Below are 20,310 nucleotides of genomic sequence, written 5' to 3'. Positions count from 1 at the left end.
TTCTTATCAATTTATGAGTGTGTATAATTTTATTAAGCCTAATTCTTGTTGAAGGAAACTCCATAATAGAGATCTAGTGAGCGGAAGCAAATCGTTCCAAATTTCATTGAGAAAGAACACAAATAGTTACAATCTAAAAGAAAAGATTATGCATAAACAATAAATTACAAGCATGCTTCTTTAATTGAACAAACAAGGGATAGATATGCAAACCTTTGAAGAACCCTTTCTTCAAATATCCCTCGATCGTTCAGCAGCACAAACTCGAATGCAACGATCAGAACTTGATCTTAACGAACAACTGGATGAACCTCGATCACAATTGAGTCAACCTTGATCCTTGACCCTTGAACGGAACAAGAACACCACCACAAGAGTTACCTTGGTATTTTCGGTGTGAGAATCTAGGAGTTGTGGGCTCTGTGTGACTTTGGATAGAGGAATGGAGGAGGTAAACAATCGAGTAGACGATCGAGTATACAACACAAGAAGGAATAAGCCTATTGTATAAACTTGATACTTGATCATGTAGAAGAATAAGCCTATCGTATAGACTTGCTACTCGATCGTTTAGTAACGAGTAACTATCGTATAGTAAACTCGATACTTGATCGTTTAGTCTATGAGATGCTATCGTGTAGTAAAACTATTTTACTCGATAGTCTTTTCTTTTGTGAGACTGATTCCATAAATCATTAACTCTCTCTTGATTTGGAAAACAATTTTCCTTTTATCTCACAGTTACCATAAAACTACCAATAACCTCTCACTCAAATCAGTTATTAAAGAAAAAGATTAATTATCACATAATCAATATATTATAAATAAATACAATAACCATCTTATCATATTATATTTATAACCTATAGTTTTAATATTTCATCATATGAAACATATAAACTATAGTTTTCTTTTCTATTTTATGGTATTTAATATAAATCATACTTATATTAATTCCTCCAATTAATGTATCTAATACATCAAATCAATTATAACACATATAATTGAATCAATTTAATTATATCATATATAATCAAATTTTCTCTTGTTAATTTAAACACTTCAAATTAACCCAAAATCTGATTCTCAACTTGAACCTATTGAGCTACCAAGGGGACCTTATGGACCTGTAGCTTGAAGCTCCAACGGTACGTGAATAATTGACTAAACTCTTTAATCACGAGATCCACCATTCGTTAACTATTTGGTCACTCCACTAAAGACCGACAGTTGCACTCTTCGCACTACAGATATATTTATGTGTCCATTGGATATAACCAATCAACAGTGCGATGACCCTTCATAAATCGCTCGTAAGTACAGTTGGACCAATTTACGTTTTGCCCCTATATTTACATCTAACTTCTTAAGTACCACTGATTCCTCTAATGAACAATAATTCATAGTCCTACTATGACTGAGTCCTCTCTTCCCAAGAGAGGGTGTGGCCATTATGTTTAAGACCCGGAATCAGCCCTTAAGGGAGTAATTTATCTACTTACCCCTACTTTGGGGAAGGAGTGAATTCTATCTTCTGTAGCTGAGTTCCCAACACACCAATTAGATGAATTCCCAAAATGGTAGGCTTGTTGAGCTGCCAATCTGGCCACTCTCACCCATACAAATCAAAAGACTGCCCTCATGAGCAGAAGTTCCCAACTCACTCAGGATTAAGGTCATGTCACCTATGGTCATCCTAGTGAAATGTAAGTCTCAATTATGAACAGCGTTATATAAAGAGACTAATCATTTCGTGCTCTGGTCTTATAAAAATTCTTTGTATAGGATATCCTTGCTCTTATCAAAGAAAACCCATGAGCGGAAGCAAAATCGTTCCAAATTCATTGTGACAGAATTACAAGCATTCACAAACATACAAACTAGTTATGTATTTCAGAACCAATTATGACATGTTTTCATAAATAAATACAAAGAGAACGAGAGACTTTTACCTTTGAAGAACTTTTCTTCTGACTTTATCTCACTCTCGTGGAGTCTGGAACAACACCTTTCGTTGTCGCTATGATCCTCTAGTAAATCGCCTGGTCACGAACAAACTTCTCCACGAACAATTTTCTTTACGGACAAGTAACCTCTCAGACACCACCACTTAGTGACCTTGGTATTCTCGGAGTGAGAATCCAGAAGGTGTGGGCTCTATTGTATTTGGTAGAGGTTTGGAGGCAACAACAATCGCACTCAACGACCAAGCTAGTGGGAAAGAATAGTGTCTATCATATAGACTTTGTGCTTGATCATTTAGTAAAATTCAACAGGTACACAATTGTTTAGGAAAAAGTAGCTTGATCGTTTACATGATCGTTTAGAGAATCTTGCTAAGGCGCGCGATTGTTTAATAAAAAAAACTACACGACCGTTTAGTCAAAGGCACATGTACACGATTGTTTAGTCAAACACTTGAAGCTGTTGTGTAGTCTCTCGTGAACTAAACGATAGGCAGTGTACTCAAATGAAGCGATTCCTTACAAAATGAAACCTTTTTCATTTTATCCTTCAGTTATGAAAAACTAAATAAAACCTCCTACTTCACGCACGGTTAAAGGAGAAACCGCCTACAATTATCTTATAATTGTTTTAACTATAAATAAATATAATAACTAACTTATCATATTATATTTATAACCTTTAGATTTAATATACATCATATGCAACATTTAAACCATAGTCCTTTTCTCCTTTACTTGATATAAATCATATTTACATCTAATTCCTCCAATTAATGTATCTCATACATCATGTCCACTATATCATATGTAATTGGACCAGTTTAATCATATCATATATAATCAAACTCCCTCTTGTCAATTTGAACACTTCAAACTGACCCAAAAACTGATTCTCAACTTGAATCTATTGAGCTACCAATGGGACCTTATGGACCTGTAGCTTGAAGCTCCAACGATATGTAAATAGCTGATTAAACTCTTTAGTCACGAGATCCATCATCTGTTAACTGTCGAGCACTCCACTAAAGACCAAGATTTGCACTCTTCTCACCACAGATATATTTCTGTGTTTATCGGATATAAATAGTCAATAGTACGATAACCCTTCACAGATGCTCGTAAGTACAGCTGGGTCAATTTATCGTTTTGCCCCTGTAGTTATATCTAACTTCTTAAGTACCATTGATCTCTCTAATGAATAATACACCATAGTCCTACTATGAGTGGACACCTTTCGGGCCTTGAGAAGGTGTGTGGCGCCACATCGTTCAAGCCCCAGAATCAACCCTTAAGGGAAGAATCTATCTACTTACCCCTACTTCAGGGAAGGAGTGAATTCCATCTTGTGTAGCTGAGTTCCCAGCTCCTCAATCAGACGAATCCCCAAAGTGGTAGGTTTTAGTCGGAAATTTGGCCACTCGCACCCATGCAAATCAAAGGACCGCCCTCAAAGGCAGGAGTTCCTAACTCACTCTAGATTAAGGTCATGTTACCTATGGTCATCCTAGTGAATTGAAGTCTCTGTCATGAACGACATTATATAATGAGACTAAACACTTTTTGGTCCAGTCTTATACAAACTCCTTTGTATAGGACACCCCCACTTATATGTCTCCACATGAATGATCAGGATCAGACCATCTGTAGCACGTCACAACACTTGTAACTATCTACAAAGCGAGCCACATCTGTAGTGTCACCAGGATAAGGTTTCCCTTTTATATCCATATACTACAGACCATTTTGGTTATCACTTCAGGCAGGATCCACTTGTATGTCTGCACATACATGCTTAAGTTACAACGACAACCAGAGATCTTAGTTTAGTGGTTTATGATAAAGAAATTAAAACATCTCATGTTTCATAGACAACAGTGAAGAAAATATCCCATATTATGACATCACAAGCGTTTGTCCAACACAAGTGTTTACAAACTACAAGACCCAATGAGAGTTTAGGACATCAATCCCAACAATCCCCGCTCGTATGTCTCCACATGAATGGTCAGGATCAGACAATTTGTAGCACTTTACAACACTTATAACATCTACAAAGCGAGTCGTATTCGTATGCCACAAGGATAAGGTATCCCTCCTTTATCCATATACTACAGACGATTTAGGTTATTACTTAAGGCATGATCCACTTGTATGTCTCCACATATATGCTTAAGTTACATAAAATAACCTCGGATCTTAGTTTATTAGATTGAGTAAATGCTTATAAAATAAAACTTATTTTATTAATAATAATATGTTTACAGAGTGTTTACAAACTACGAGACTACCATGAGAATTAGGACATCAATCCCAACACTTGTTTCTTGTTTAATGGTAATATTTATTAACCCTAAATTTTATGTACAGATGGTAAGCAACATCAAAAGGAAGACAGTTAAAAGAGAATCATAAAAAAAGGAAACAAAACAAGCTAAAAACTCAAAATGAAGAACAAGAGAAACTAAAACTGAAGGTATAAACAAACCTGTAATAGACATTGATAGACATTGATAGTAAGTGATAGTCAATGATAGAATATAGACATATATCACTTGCTTATTATTGATAGTTGTATGTTTAAACAGGTGGAACAGGAACATTAATGCAAGACCAGAATAAGCCTTTGAGGATAATAATATGCATCTCATTAGATGTAATACAAACTATAAAGAAGCAAGCCTTTGAGGATAACAATATGCATCTCATTAGATGTAATACGAACTATAAGAAGCAATTAGATGATAGAAATTCCTAAAAATTGAGAAAATGCTCACAAAATTCATAAACTACCTTATAAGAAAACAATGTGTCACAAAGAAGCCAAATGCCTTGGCTTTTAAATTTAATGGGCATATAACAGGGTTTGGATTAAAAGAATTTTGCTTAATCATAGGTTTAAATGGTACTCAACTACACCAATAGATTTAGAAGAAAAGGATCAAATTTCTAAACTTAGAGAAAGAGTCTTTAACAATGATGATTCAATTGATAGAAAAGAAATCAAGAGAAGCTTTAAGTTCTTACATGATTCTGAAAGTGATAGTGTCAAGGTTAAGTTGGAAAACTTCCTTTTCTTGGAGTCTTTTTTAATCCCTAGGCAAGGACACAATGTTGTTAATGGGAAACATGTCGACATACTGGACAATGAGCAAGCATTTAAAACCTATCCTTGGGGATGATTGTCATATAACTTGACATATCAATTTTTCAAAAAGGCTTCTTCTACTGAAAAGGATTATTTATGCCTTCAAGGTTTCCCTTTGGCACTAGTTTATTGGGCATTTGAAAAATACTAAAACTTTCAGCAATAGATCTTGGATTTAGAGGAAAATTTTGCAATTAAAGTCAAAGAATAATATCATGGGAGTGATTGGAACCTAATCATTGGAGAATATCTTTCAAAGAAATAATGTAAGTATTTTTTACAATTTCTTACCTTCATTTTTATTACTTGCAATGGTTTCAAACAAAAAATAGATAGTAGTATATTGCTGATAGATAGTGATAGACTTCTATCACTAACTATCGTTGATAGATAGAGATAGTCTCTACCAATGTTCATTGAATGATAATAGTGAGTGATAGTCAATGATAAAATATAGAAATATATCACTTCTATCAACAATATCAGCTGATTGACACACAATATACAATGATAGAAGTCTATCACTACCTATCAACAAAAAACAATGATAGACATATATCATAACAAAGCTTGTTAGTGTTTTCCTATTTTTTAATCTAATGATTTAACATGTGTTTAAATTTGTATTTTCGTGTAATTCCACTAGTTCCAATAAAACAAGAATCGCAATCAACCACCATCAAATATTTGATAGATTTGGAAGAAAAGGAGAAGGAACAAATAGAAAGAGAAAGAAAACCCGAAGAAGAAAGAAAGAAAGAAAGAGAACTAATTGGAGGGAAAATGAGCATGGGAAAAATGTAATGGAGGAAAAAGAACTGAAAAACGATGAATAGAGGGTAGAAAAAGAGCAAAAAAGTTTGAAACAAGTCCAAAAAGAGATCATCAGAATGTTAAAAACAATCACGAAAAGATAGAATGTTAGACTTCCAATTGAAAAGCTTCTGCAAGAAGAACAAGAAAAAGTGTTTGAGGAGACAATGGAAAAAAACAAAGCTCCTTCTGGTAGCTTACAAATTGTTGGAAGAAACAATGAAATTGATAAAATGGTGAATTATGCTACGAATTACATAGCTCAGGTAAGTCTTTTGCTATCTAGTTTTTTAGTTTTTAAATGTAAATATACATTTACTAACTAAACTAAAATTGTTTTTTTTTTTTTTTTTTTGTAAATTGAAATTGGGAATATAGGAAAGTTTTGTACACAAGTTTTTGTACTGATAGACAGTGATAAAAGTATATCACTGTTTATCCATGTCTTTTTCTTCCTTTTGATTTGTGTCTTTTTTCTTATAGGAATCTCATTCTTTTCATTATCTTTGTGTTTGATTTATGTTTTTTTTGTTTTAGGAAGTTGATATATAAACACAAGAGATTGAAACACAATATGATTTCAATCATATTCAAACACTACCTTTAGAAACCCTAAAGACATAAGAATTAACAATAGAGTTTGAGGAAGAGGATGGAAAGGAAAAGGTTTGCTTCCTCTCTTAAGCTACTTTTTCTTGAAAGTTAATTAGATCTATCACTAGCCATCAATGATAAACATTGATAGAATTCTATCAGTGTCTATCATTAATAGAAAGTTCTATCACTTCCTTGATTCTTATGTATCAATGACACATTACATTGTATTATTGCAAAAAAATAAATATAAAGATGTAGAAAATATGGAAAAAACTGATCATGTTCAACAAAAGGTAAATATCTAATTCGAAATCAAAATGATAGACTTTTATCAGAAAGTGTCTATCAGTGATAGACATTCCTGATAGAAGCCAATGAGGTCAACCACTGCCTAACAACGATAGACACTGACAAAATTCTATTAGTGTCTATCATTGATAGATAATGATATATTTCTATAGCTTCCTTAATTCTTATGTAACAATGACACGTTACATTATATTATTGCATCAGCAAGAATGTGAAACTGAGGAACATATGGAAAAACCTAATCATGTTCAACAAAAGGATAAGGTAAATATGTAAGTCAAAATCTAAATGATAAACTTTTATCAGGAAGCGTGTATCATTGATAGACGTTGATAGATTTCTTTCAACATCTATCAGTGATGGACATTCCTGATAGAAGTCAATGAGGTCAATCACTGCCCATTAGTGATAGACACTGATAGAATTGTATCAGTTTCTATTATTGATAGATAATGATATACTTCGATAATTTACTTAATTCTTATGTAATAATGACACATTACATTGTATTATTGCAGCAAAAAGAATTTGAAGTTGAGAAACATATGAAAAAAACTAATTATGTTCAGCAAAAGGATAAGGTAAATATTCAAGTCGAAATCTAAATGATAGACTTTTGTCAGGAAGTGTCTATCACTGATAGATGATGATAGAATTCTATCAGTGTTCTATCAGTGTCTATCAGCGAACATTTCTGATAGAAGTTAATGAGGTCAATCACTGCCCATCAGTGATAGACACTGATAGAATTCTATTAGTGTCTATTATTGATAGACAATAATATACTTTCATAACTTACTTAATTCTTATGTAACAATGACACATCACATTGTATTATTGCAACAAAAAGAATTTGAAGTTGAGGAACATATGGAAAAAACTGATCATGTTTAGCAAAAGGATAAGGTAAATATCTAAGTCAAAATCTAAATGATAGAATTTTATCAAGAAGTGTCTATCACTGATAGACGCTGATAGTGTTTGGGTTGATACACTACAGTCTCGTGTCTTATAGTTTGTAAATAGATTGTACGAATGGTTGTGTTTTTAATATATGATATTTACTTCACATCTTGTATTTTGCTCAGTTACTTGTTTTATTTGCTTTTCCACAAACCAATAAACATAAAACCCCTGGTTATCTGTATGTGACTCAAGCATGTATGTGGTGACATACAAGTGGATCATGTCTTGAGTGATAACCAAAATGGTCTTTAGTATATGGATATAGGAGGGAAACCTTATCCTGGTAACGCTACGGATGCGGCTCGCTTTGTGGAATAGTCACAAGTGTTTTCTTATACACATCTAGATGTGTATAAGAGACAGATGTTGTATTGTTCATTAGAGGAATCAATGGTACTTAAGGAGTGAGATGTAACTATAGGGGCATAACAGTAATTTGGCCTAGTTGTACTTACGAGCATCTGTGAAGTGTCATCGTACTCATGATTGGTTATATCCGATGGACACAGAAATATATCTATGATAAGAAGAGTTCAATTGTTGGTCTTTAGTATAATGCTTGACAGTTAACGGATGGTAGATCTCGTGGCTAAAGAGTTTAGTCAACTATTCACGGATCATTGGAGCTTCAAGCCACAGGTCCATTAGGTCCCCTGGGTAGATTGGATAAAGTCGAGAACCAGTGTTTGGGTTAATTTGAAATGTTCAAATTGACAAGTGAAAGTTCAATTGTATATGATATAATTGGACTGGTTAATTATATATGATATAATTGGCTAAATGTATGAGATACATTATTTTGGAGGAAATTAGATATAAATATGATTTATATCAAGTAGAGGAGAAAATACTATGGTAGATATGTGATATCAAACTATAGGGTAAAAATATAATATGATTATATTTATTAATTAAATAATTGGTTAATTATATGATAATTAAGTCAATTATCATGTTTGGACGTGGGTTAGTGGGATGAGTCGGTTATTGTAACCGATGAAATAAAAAATGAAATTGTTTCATTTTTTGAAGAGTTCATTCGCCCAGTCGTTCAATCGCCCGAAGAGAAAAGTGAAAGCGCGCGTTGGTGAATCAAAACGATCACTTAAGAAAATCGAGAGACTATACAATAGCTCTTCTCCGCCTAAACGATCGTCCACCTCGCGCTAAACGGTCGCACACTGTCGCCTACATGATCGGATAGCTTCCCTAAACGATCGTATCGTGTGCCGATTTTACTAAACGATCATGTACCTTTTCCTAAACAATCGTTCATTAAATCCTACATGATCGTGTAGCTTCTCCTAAGCGATAAGCATTTTTGCTATGCGATAGCGGATTTTTCCCTCCCACTTGCTTATCGCCTACACGATTTGTGTTTCCTTCTTGCTCTACTAAATTCACCAAAGCCCACCCTTTGGGTTTTCACTCTAAGAATACTCAGGGCTCTTTAGTGGTGGTGTCGTCTCCGCGACGTTCGTGTTTTTGCGGTTGTTCGTGCTGTTGTTGATGCTGCCGCTAGCTATTGGTAGATCGCTTGGAGGGTTCCGCTGCTTGGAGTGCCGAAGTGTGAAGAATGTCTTCAACTGGTATGGCACTCTTTCCCTTGTGTTTTTGTTGTTCATAGCATACCAATAATTATGTTTTATTTGCATAATTGTATGTATTGAATGTATAATATGTATTTCGGTCACGGTGAGATCGGAGCAATCTGAACGCACTCATGAACTCTTAGATATGAGATCCTTCAGATAGAGTTCTATCAGTGTCTATTAGTGATAGACATTCCTAATAGAAGTCAATGAGGTCAATCACTTCCCATCAGTGATAGACACTAATAGAATTCTATCAGTGTCTATTAATGATAGACAATGATATACTTCTATAATTTACTTAATTCTTATATAATAATGACACATAACATTGTATTATTGCAACAAAAAGAATTTGAAGCTGAGAAACATATGGAAAAAGTTGATCATGTTCAGCAAAAGGATAAGGTAAATATCGAGACACTATGAAAGAAAATAAAGTGATGGGTTATTTTCTTAAGTATTTTAGAATTTTGGATCTATTGTAGATAGTTGATCTTGAAGAAGAAGAAGAATTTGATCTATCTGGCAAAGAAGAAAAAAGAGAGAGAGAGAGAAGATCAAAAGTAAAAAAATGAGAAAAAGGTAAATATGATTAATTAATTCTATTTATAAAATACTATCAATGTCTAACACCATACTACTACTTTATTTATTATAGCCTGTTGATGAAGGAAAAAATGTTGTTGAACAAGAAGAGCATGTTGAAGAACAAGTTTTTTAGGATAAAGCTGAAGAAGAAAATGAGAATGAAAAGAAAAAAAATATTTTAAAATAAAAGAAAAAACCAAGGGAAAAGAAGGTAAATAGTTGCCCATTCTATCACTAGATATTTGATATCATGATAAATAGAATGATAGTGGTCTATCATTGTCTATCATTGATAATAGAGAGTGATAGACGACTATCACTGTCTATCAATGGTAGATACTGATTTTTCTTTTTTTTATAAATCAATTTATATATTAACATTAGGTTCATGTATTTCTTGCTATATAGATCTAAATAGTTGTTGTTGCTAGTTATATCACTATATATTTGTACATTTTAGTTGATATAATAATGAATAGAGTGATAGTTGTCTATCACTGTCTATCATTGATAGAGAATGATAGATCACTATTTGTGAAACCCGGATCTCCATTTTCCTACTTAAGTAAATGATTAAGGGGTTAATTAGGAGAAAGTTAAATCCTATGTTATGTAAATAATCTAATAATTTTACAATTGTCATGATAACTGTAATAATTGTCACCTTCTGTGGATCAACAATTAGTAAGAGTGAATGTAAACTATAATAGTTAGGTATTATAGTTACGATAACCATATTTGATCCTGGAGTACGAGTAGAGAGAACCCTAAAAGGATAAAAAAAAGAGAAAAACTTGAAGACTTAAATCCTGAATAGTGAAGAAAGGATTGAAGAACTGAGGAAAATATAGAAAATTATTTGGGAAAATTCGTGTGAAAGTTGCACGGAGATAAACCATATTCACAGTAGCTAACGAGATTGGACAGAATGAGAGTGGAGGCAGCGAGAGAATGGGGGAGAGCGAGATTGATTTGAGTGAGAGAATGGGAGAGAGCGAGATTGATTTGAGCGAGATAATGGGAGAGAGCGAGATTGATTTGAGCGAGATAATGGGAGAGAGAGCAAGATTGGAGAAGAGCGAGAGTTTGAGCGAGGAAGTTGGAGAGAGCGAGAGTTTGAGCGAGAAAGTTAGAGAGAGCGAGAGTGGAGAGAGTGAGACCATCGAGAAAGTGGGAGAGAGCGAGAGCAGCCTGAACGTCTCATTCGAACGTCACGCCCACGCGATCGAAGGAAACCGTCTGTGCATCGAACGGCCGGGCATTTATGCGTTGAATTTAGCCACGATCTTATAGATTATGCATTGAAAAACCTAAATTGAATACAAACAAAGATTGAAGAGGCAAGGGCCAACGTCAACCAAAATTAGGTGTCTTATTAAGAGAAATTCTTAAACCCTAAGAAATTGTGGTGGATGCGTATGGAAAGAACACCTTGAGCCAAAGTGAGGTAAGTTTGCGTTGATGAGGGGAGAAGTAACCATTTGGCCATACAGCCAAGTAGGTGGTGTCAACACCATAGGAGGTTTGGACACCTATAAATAGAGCCTTTCGGATTTCATTTTCAAATCACAAATCATAAAATTGGTAAAAAGAGGGGGAGAGTAGAATGCATTGGACAGTGAGGGTAGAGGAGAATGCATCAACTTGAGACGAGAAGATCTCCCAATCTACTAGAGCGTTTGATATAGTTCCAAAGCCATCTGAAAGATAAGAGAGTCTAGTTTTCATGGTAAGGCTTCCGGAGAAGAAGCTCTAAGGAATTGGGCTGGAGAATAAGAAAAAGACAGAGGGGTCGAGCTATTGGGTAAGCTGGGCCAGTCTTGATATTTGGATGATTCCGGCTAAACCATGAAGAGTATTGAGCTAAGATTATATGGTAAGCTTCTTGAGATATTTTAGAATAGTTTTGTAGAAGGAAGTATCTCAAAATAAGATTTAAAAATATGAGTAATCTAAGCTGTAACTTGGATCTGGATTCTAGGGGTAAAAAGGGAGCCCAAGGTAGAAAAGGGAACTATTAGAAAGGCTCCTAAGCAAATAAGGTGATTGTTATAGCTTTGATAATTAACACATAGTGTGAGTGTTATAGCTTTGATAATTAACACATAGTGTGAGTGTTATAGCTTTGATCATTAACACATAGTGTGAGTGTTATAGCGTTATAGTTCCGATATATCGTGAGTGTTATGTTGCTTTGATAAATAAAGAATATTGTGTGTTTATACAGTGTTGATAGTAAATTCATATTATGAGTATTCACTTAGCTTTATACTCTGATATTGGAATATATGCATCTGTAGATACAAAATACATGCTTTTGGTGATAGGATGATTGCCATGATATTGTTTGTGTGTGACTGTGGAAATTGAGATTATGCCCGGGATATAGTTAGCATGCTTAACAAAAGGTGCTTGGTGGGAAAAATATGGTCGGCGGGAAATAATAGTCGGTGACGACCGATGGAAAATATGGTTAAGTACCTAAGCATGACTAGGGGGATAAATAAAATGGTCGATGTGCACATTGGCGGGAATTGGGGTCATAGGAAGGTTTCCATAGGTGATTGTATTGATTAATGATATGATATGCATGCCACGTGTAGCATTTTGGAATAAAGGTTAATCATTGCATGAATAAATCCATGATCATGCATGGGTGCACTGTGATTATTATTATGTGATTGATTTCCCAAAAATGATGATTTTCAAAGTGAATTTCATCTTAAAAGAACCACTCACTGGGATTAGTAGCTCACGCTCTTCAAAATGTTTTCTTAACCCCCCCCCACCCAGTTAGCAGAAGATGAGGAGTTCCAGGGTGCTGCTAAGGTCAAGTCTGCCACGTGCCCCAATTACACTTCCGGAGGGTTTTTACGGTTGTCGTTGTAACCTTTGTTGTTAAGTCCTTAAGTTGTATAAACGTTATTTTACTATAATAATAAAAGATGGGCCTACTTAATCCATTATAGTTTATCTCCTTGACTTAATCATTCCGCTGTGTATAAGTTATAGTACGGTATCAGAGTTATTCCGCAAGAATCATTAGGCAATAAGTGTCAGCTCAAGGGTTGATAACTGTTGCAGTCGCATCCCTCTCCCAGGCTAAGAAGGTGGTCTGGGGGCGGGATGTGACATTATTACTGTCTATCAACAGTAGATAGTGAGAGATTTTATGATAAATTAATTTGTATGTTAATGTTATGTTCATATATTTCTTGAAGATATAAATAGTTGATGATATCACGATATGTAGTTTTCCCAACATTTAACTTTATTTCTTGTTACAATTAGTTTAGATTGTTGAAGGTGAAGAAAAAGAAAAATGTACAAAGTTTAGACCAAAAGTATTTGATGATGACAGGAAAATTGTGAATGAGAGGCTCAAGAGAGAAAGGAAACAAACAACAAAGGTAAAGGTAATGAATAAAGAACTTACTATAAAGAAGCAAAAGAAGGAAACAAATTTATTGATGGATTATGTTCCAAACTTCAAATTAAACATCTTTCCACTAAATTATCAAAATCAATCTCAACCTTCTCAATCTGAATCTCAACCTTCTCAGACTTAATGTTAGAACTTGATTTCAGAATGTTATTGAAAAAGACTACAATACTACTGACAATGAACTATGTTATTTTGTGAATGATATTTTGTGAATATTACAATACTAGTGATAATGAACATTGATGTTAGATCTACATCTATGAGAATTCTAGTTTATAATAATGATGTTATCTACTGTGATTTTATCAGTTTTATAAACTTTTGTATCTATCGGGTATATGATGAATAATTCACTATCAAATATATGTTGAATGTAGTTCTATTAGATACCTGAATTCTATCATTTATAAACAATGATAGAAGTCAATCAATATCTGTTAGTGATAGAAGAAATTCCATAGTTAACTGATAGACATTGATAGACTTCTCTTAGTGTCTATCAACTCTCAACTCAATTACTATAATGTTATAATGCTTCTAGTTCCAGTGTCTGATGTCAAATATGAATCAACCATGCATAATCCTAATACGACAACAAGTTTTAAATAAAAAATGAAATGATATATAAATTCTAATGACCAAAACTGATATACTGAATCATATGGTAAAGAATAAACATTGACTTTCAAATTTACCATTAGACAAGTTCAATATCCATATGTCGAGAGTATCTTCATTTCCAGAATAGCCAAAAGGAAGAAAAAAAAGTACTCTCTGCCAGTGATATACACTGATTGAAAGATGACATTGTATATCAACACAATGGTATATCAGTATGTATAAATGATAGATACTAATGAAAATCTATCAGTGTCTATCAGTGTAATCAGTGTGTGTGTTTGAAACCCTTACTGTGTCGCTTAATTCCGATAAAGGACCGTGAAACAAAAGAAAATTTATAATACACCAAATTAATCTTATCAATACAAAAATGTAGCAATAATGGTAAGTGTGGGGTCGAACCACAAGGAGGCCAAGAATTAATTCTCTCCTAAACTAAATTTGATTGTGAAAAAGCAGTAAAAACTGGGGTTTTGATTTTTGGATAATTTGAAAACATGCATGAAATTAAAATGCAAAGGGTAAATGTAATTTAGGAATGGAGTCTATCTAATTTATAGAGCAAGAGGGAGAATTCTATGCAATTTTTATCATTGACCTTGATAATTAAACAAACATTCAACTCATCCATGTACAACTACCAAATTGATATGATTTAACTAGTCTCTTAAAAGGTCGATAACTAATTAAAACAAAATCAATCAAGCGTCCTAACTTTCAATTAAGGTCGAAAAGCCAATACTTTAATTGAACTATATGCTCTTAATTCTATTGGTTTCTCAATGATCATGTAGAATTAAAAATCCTATGCATTAAGAATGAGGATTCAATGGTGTGATTAACTGACCGGATAGCCTTATTCAATTCACTAGCATATTCTTTGAATCTAGATTAAACGTGCATTACCAAGATTCAAGACCAACCTATAAATCTAAGCATTCACATTCAATCTTTTGCCACTAGGGTGATTTCAGGCATAGACGAACATAAAGGAAATGCGCAGGCTCGAAATCAACTTGCTAAGACATACGATTATGATAGATTCGTCACACCAACACATAAATGCAAATATAAATTATAGAAAGATTCAAAGAAATCATGAAATTGAAGAATGTAAAACTCAATCAAAGAAATCTCAAGAAAATTGCACTGAACATTTTACTCAAAGAAGTTAGACGGATTTACCTTTAATCCATAGGAAAATCAAGAATGATCGTCCATTGATTACAACCTGAAATAAAACATAAAACTAACCTATTGATACTGAAAAAAGAAAGTTAGGCCTCTCCTCAGCCTCCATGAATTTTAGCCTTCCTTTTAACCTAAAACCCGAAGAGAGTATTTATAGAAAAAGTCGCAACGTTGCAACCCTATGAATGGTGTTGAAACGCTGCCCTATGCATAGGCTGAAGAAAGGTGCGTGGACAGCTAGGAATCGCGTCGAAGAATCCGTAGCATTGCAACGCTAGGGAGAACATTGCAATGTACTGCCATTTAGTGTTGCATGAGCGTTGGGCTTATGAATATAACGAGAGTTGCGACACTCTTCACAAGGGTAGTTTGGTCATTTCAACTCTTTTGAAGCCCAGATGTTCAAATCAACTCCAAATTGCTTCAAATTACCCTATTTAGCTCTAAACACTCGATTCTACCTCTTGGTTGCTCGATACCTACAAAATAAGACAATTAACACATAAATTCATTAAGAGCCTAAATTAAGCTAGAAATAATAGCTTTTTTTAGAGTTATCAAACACTCTCAACTTAACTCTTGCTCGTTGTAATATGAAAGATGAATTGATTCGTTGTTCGTGTGTAGTCAAACAACTTGTGAGGTTTCTGACATATGCGCTTTACGATAATGATAATATACGATACTACGTCTAAAATAATGTATGCGGTGATACTTAGATGCTTTTGTAGTATACGTTTGTGTAGTGTACGCGTGTCACAAGTTTTCTTACGCTGGAACCAAGTATAATTCCAACGCAAGTTTCTCAGAGTGATTTGAGATCGAACACTAGGATTGCGATGATTAGTGCAATACTGATCTGGTATATGCGACCGGGAAAACAAAAGAATAATGAATTGGATTTGAAAAGTAAAATTCGGTAAAAGTAAACTGCAATAGCAAAAGTAAATGCGATGATAAATAAATTGCGATAATAAAATGCGATGATAAGTAAATTGCGGTGGTAAAATAGTATGCGATAATAAATAAATGAATAAACAACTAAATATACAAGTTGAGGAGTGGCTGTGAAGATGTGCAAAAGTATCTGATGAATGCGGTGGCAAGTCTTGTGAAATGAGTCAGAAAAAGAATGGGTTGAGGGAAAGGACATCGCAAGTTCGTCAATCTTATTGAGGACGCAGCTAAGGTTCCGCTTTCCCCTTGGCTTACACCTTTCAGTGATCGGTCGCGTTCCCATATGTCTATGGTGAAATAGGGATGAACGTAGTGAACGCAACGTTGTTTCCATCTCTGGAAATACTTCTCGCTTTAGTTAACGCATTCTTCCAACCTTCTTTCGAGAGGCGGAATAACATCTTCACTTCTGCTTTCACAGGTGAAGATACCGTCGAGCATGCGTTAGCTAAACTTAGTTGATTTCTTCAACAAGGATTAACCTACTCGCTTAATTCTTCCCCTTACCCTAGGGATTAGTTACACATGATGAAGAAAATGGATAATTAATGTATGGTGAAGAATAGAGATATGATGATGAATACGGTAATGATATTAAAATCTAAAGATAAGCGTTTGTTACAGATAGTTAATGAAAGATTAGAGATGAACACAGTAAATGAATAGAAAATGAGAACAAATACGGAAAGAGTGTCAATATCTTGACACGAGTCCTAATCGGAGACGATTTGCTTGCCGGCGTGTGGTAGGAATAGAATGGAGAACTTCCCTCTTAGGCTTGTTTTCTAGGTAGAAATGATCTTTTCACAGAGCTTCTTCTTCGGGAATGGGAATGAATTGCTTACTCTAGAGACTTACCTTTCAGTCTTGTCTCGTCTTTCTCCCCGGATTTTCTCTAAGCTATACAATGTCAGATGTCCTTGCGAATGCGTCGCTCTTTACATGTACGATCGATCACCACATGCGGTGTAATTGCTTTGATCTTTTTATCGATTGCCGCAAGTGGTGGAAATGCGTTGATTATTTGTGTCCAAGGTCGATCGTCGCATGCGCTGCAATTACGTTGTTCTTTTTCGTTCTCGATTGACCACTGCATACAATGCGAATGCGTTATTCTTTTTGTCCTCGAGCGATTGTCGCATGCGGTGACCTGTTTCCTACAAAACAAAGACTTGGATATTCCATTTTGCCATTGCAATAGGGTTAGTGGGTGTGCTTACGACACTTTACAACTTTTGCTTTTCTAAGCCAATTTCTATACGATCGGTGCAACTTTACCTTCTTTTTGCCGCATAATCTAAATAAAATGGTATAAATGACTTATATTTCTACAAGTTATCACTCGTCTCGAGCAAGGTCGAAGCATACAATCAAACCAATATCATTCAAAAACTTGCTTGCTCAAGTTGCAAAAGTTGTTACTCTAGTTTCAACAGCAATAATGAAATTCGATTACAATCAATCAATGAAGCACAATTTTTAGAATGATTCTAAATCTATTCATGTATGACTGAGCCTAGAGTCTTGTTAGTTAAGTTTGCACGATCTGAAAAATTTTTATAAGGCCCTCAATCCGTTTTCCCTCTACTCTGGCTCGGTTAACAACCTTGGACATACCAAACTTGAAAAAAAAAGAAGGCAACACTAAGACAAGGGTGCATAAACTCATACACACAAAACATAGAAGGCATTTATTTTACCTAGAGGGCTAGCTTTCACACTCAACCGTTAGGAACCTATCCATTCTTTTCTCACGGGGTCCTAACTAGACACGACGGAAGTAGCTATTTTTCACCTTTATCCATGCATACACACAATTTTTTTTTTGCAAGCAAGCTAGCTATTGCCTCATTTTTTTCTTATGCGTTTTTTTTTCTTCAAGTAACTAATTTGATTTTCTTTCTTTCTTTTTCTTTATTACTCACACTAGACCCTATTTTATCCACTTTGTCTAGTTTTTCTCTAAAATAAGTAGGGTTACTCCTAAGTCAAAGGTGGAACTTTCGGGGTGACCTAAGTCAAAGGTGGAACTTTCAGGGTGACAATAGAAGTACAAACCAAATAACCCAATTCTAAGCATGCAAGACTTTAATTTTGCAAGAACAATGACTTAAAGATGCATGAGAGACAAGAAAAATTTTTAAAATTGGGGTGAAAATCATGATCAGGCTCTCCTAACATTATTTCAAGCAAATTCATCACATGAAGAATGCATTATAAACTACTCATCATAACAACCAAGCAAGAGAGCAGACAAGACAATTAAGCACGCAACATTGTCTAAGCACAATGCTCAAGGACCCCAAGCTAAAATGTAAACACTACCTAACGGGTACTCAACCCCAAACTTAGAATGATACATTGTATCCAATGTATACTAAGTAAAGTTCAAAAGTAAAAAGGAATGAAGGAATAAAAAACCTCCCCCGAAAATATTGTGCACGGGATGGTGGTTGGGCTACCACTCTCTACAATTCCGTTTTCTTTCTTTTTAGGATCAAGAAGAGACATACAAAAAAGAAAATAAAAGAAAATAAAAGAAAATGAAGAAAAGAAAGCAAATAAAATTAATCACATGGCTGCTACAAGAAGCGCAAATTTTTAACGTTGGTTACTCGACGTGACCTGTCCCTTGTCAAGGCACAAAGAAATTCTCGTATTTCTCTGGTCCTTTCTTAGATGAGTCAATATAGCCCGATAAGACTATAAGGTTTTTGACCTTTTGAAGTGATGGAACTTGAGACATACACAGTAGAATTAGGATCTAATTACACTCTAATTGCTTTTAATTCAAAGGAAACGAGCATGCAATTGAAGGAAAAACAGTAAATAAAAATGGATAGGAAACAACCTGTGTAACTCCCGAACAATGCTTTTCCTAGCTGAATCTCGACCCGAACTCTTTCGGACCACCACTAGAGTTGACCTACTATCCTTTGGACTCAAAATCGAGTTATGGGACACGGTGGATGAAGAAAATCGAGAGAGAGAAAGAGATGAAAAAAGAAATGGATCTTTTGGTTGGGTTTTGGGTTATGAATTTTCTTCAAGAAAAGAGTCTTTTTTCAGCCCAAATTTGAAAAACAATTTTTGCAAAATGGGCAAAAAAAATTTCATTCAAAATGAAAGCCCATTTTATAGAAAAAACCATGCAACAATTGCATGAACCAAATCCATAAAAACCCAACACCAATAATCCACTATCTTAATGGGCTTAATGTCTCCACTATAAGCCAACACCTAGACCACTATTTTGTTAGTGGAATTATCCAACAAAAGTTTGAATTTTCCCACTAACTATAGTCAAAGAGCAAAATAGTCATTTGGTCAAAGTCAAAATGTTGACTTTTTATAATTTTTTCCGTGTTGACTAATTTTGACCTCCCGAGTATGAATCCACATTCATTTTCTCGAAATTCAAATCACATTTGAATATAAGGTCGGTCAAAGTTTGACTTTCAAAGTCAAAAAGTCAATTCTTTGACTTTTTACATCTTTGACCATTTCCATTATTTCCAAGCTTCTGAATATGAACGTATTCATATTCTTGATATTTAAATAATATTTAAATATTAAACCTGTATCTCTAAATTGAAAAACCCGACAACTATATCACATATACTTGTCGGTTTCTCTCTCTTCACCTAATTCGAACAATTCGAATTATTCTATCATACTGTTCTAAGTTTATTCCATATGAGCTAGTAGGGGAACCTAATGGACCTATAGATCATGGGCTCCAACGATCCAAGATTAGCTAGCTAAACTCTTTAGATGGAGCTAATCAACATTCGTTAACTAAAGGATCATTCCACTATAGTCCCGTAGTTTTACTCCCCTCACTATAGATATATTTGTGTCCATTTGATATAACCTTGATTAGTAAGCTAATCCTTCACAGGTTGTTCGTAATCTCGACTGGGTCATAAAAACCATTTTACCCCCGAGACTACATCTTATTCCTTAAGTTCCACTGATCATTTAATGAACAATTGGTTTAAGGTCTAACCTATAAACCGAATCCCTCTCGGGCCAAGGAGAGGGTGGGGCCCCTTGTTCAAGACCTGGATTCAGTACTAAAGGGAACAACCTATCTACTATCCCTATAACGGGTAG

The sequence above is a fragment of the Benincasa hispida genome, chromosome 6 (genome assembly GCF_009727055.1).
Source record: "Benincasa hispida cultivar B227 chromosome 6, ASM972705v1, whole genome shotgun sequence".
In the NCBI taxonomy this organism is placed as follows: domain Eukaryota; kingdom Viridiplantae; phylum Streptophyta; class Magnoliopsida; order Cucurbitales; family Cucurbitaceae; genus Benincasa; species Benincasa hispida.
This window is presented reverse-complemented; position numbering follows the sequence as displayed.